Source organism: Melospiza georgiana, unplaced genomic scaffold (assembly GCF_028018845.1).
Source record: "Melospiza georgiana isolate bMelGeo1 unplaced genomic scaffold, bMelGeo1.pri scaffold_29, whole genome shotgun sequence".
NCBI classification, from domain to species: domain Eukaryota; kingdom Metazoa; phylum Chordata; class Aves; order Passeriformes; family Passerellidae; genus Melospiza; species Melospiza georgiana.
In genome coordinates, this window is record NW_026652215.1 from 507,067 (window position 1) to 508,870 (window position 1,804).

A 1,804-nucleotide genomic window follows, 5' to 3' on the forward strand; every position below is an offset into this window, starting at 1 on the left:
TTTTGCCTCCCTGGCCTCCAATTCTCTTCTCCAAGGAGTCTATGAGGAGCCTGTGTTGGGGATGGACCTCAGTGAGATCTATCCATGCCTCGAGACACTTTGGGTGTTTCCTCTGACTTTGACTCTTGGAAAGGTTTGTGCAATATCCTCTCAGGCCCTCAGGTTCGAGGGCTCGGCTCCAAGTGCACCACGGGGATCATTAGGATCAAGCAAGTCGTGACAAACCATGGCTCTGCCTTGATTTCCCTCAGCTCTGGAGCAGTTAATCAGAAAAGTTTCTGTAGTGATTTTGGTTTGCCAATTTCAGATTTCTTGGAGAATGCAGCAATTATTGTGGTGGGTTCAGTATTGGCTAATGACCAGTGCACTCACTAGAATATCGTTACTCATTTCCTGCTGTGAGATAGGATTAGGAGAAAGGCAAGGTAGGCTCAAAACTTTCAAAGGGTATAAATAAAACTTTAAATATTAATTAGACAAAAACAGTAATAAGCATCAGAACAAAACTTTCAGAACGCTTCTCCTCTCCCTACAACCCTTTCTTCCTTACCGACAATGTAAACAGACAAAACCTAAAATTTTCAGTCACTTTGCCACCTCTAGAATGGTCTATCCATAGTTCACTTAGGGACAGGAGTCTCTCTTTCATGCTATGGAGACTTCTCCATAAGAAAACAGTTCTCTCGTGGCTCCTAATTCCCATGAATAGCAGTCACCCAGACACATCGGCAGTTCTGAAGTTCCTCCCATTTTTTCACAGGTTTTCTCACAGCTGTGTTGATGGGCCATGTCAACTTATGGGTTATTAGTTTAAAGATGAGCCATTAAGAGCAAAGGTTCTCTTCATCAATTTCTGAAATATCCTTATCTCTGAATACAGAGATTTTCTTCTTCTCTCCCTGAGAGCACAAGGTCTCATCATTCTTCTGTCTTTCTCTGTTCAAACTTCTAATGGGATCACAGATACTTGAACATTTGCTTACTTTACCATGGAGGTTTTTGCGGAACAATTAATCTCCCCGTACTTTTCAATGCATTATAAGGAAAAAGAGAGTCTGGTGTATCAATTACATCCTTCTCCATGGCTTTACAAGAGAATTTCAGGCCTAAAATCAAGGCATCTCCTCATCCCTCCCATCTGGGACTCAACTTCTCTACTGACCTCGGTGTCTTCATGTTGCTCCTCTGTGTGCCTGCATGTGACATTCACGTTTTCTGCAAAAATCCCTACACCCAGGGATTTTTCTCCTGGGAAGCTGAGAAACCTCAGAGAAAAAGGAAAACAATAATTATCTCATTTGCTTCTTCTCTGTTTTGCTCCTTTGGAACATGGTTGGAGATTTTTTACCAAGGGGTTGTTTCATTGGTTTCTGCTGTGAGTTGTTTTGACTCAATGGCTAATTGGGGCCAAGCTGTGTCAAGACTCTGGAAAGAGTCATGAGTTTACATTATTATCTTTTTAGCCCTCCCTAAGTACCCTTGCTGTATTCTTTGGTATAGTATAGTATTCTTTAATATATTATAGTATCATAAAATTATAAATTAGCCTTCTAAGAACATGGAGTCAGATTCATCCTTCCTTCCTTCATTTGGGGGGAATGCAAATATAATACCTGCACTTTGTCCTTTTCTCTCACTCAGGGGAGGATGGAAGCACTGAAAGATTTCATATCTCACCCGGGGCCTGCAGATGGTTCCGTGACCCCAGCCGGGCTCAGCAGTGCCCAGATGTTCACAACTGCAGCCATGGCCCAGCCCAGCCTCGGCTCCATGGTCTCCCCTGCCCTGCCCACAGCCGATGGGG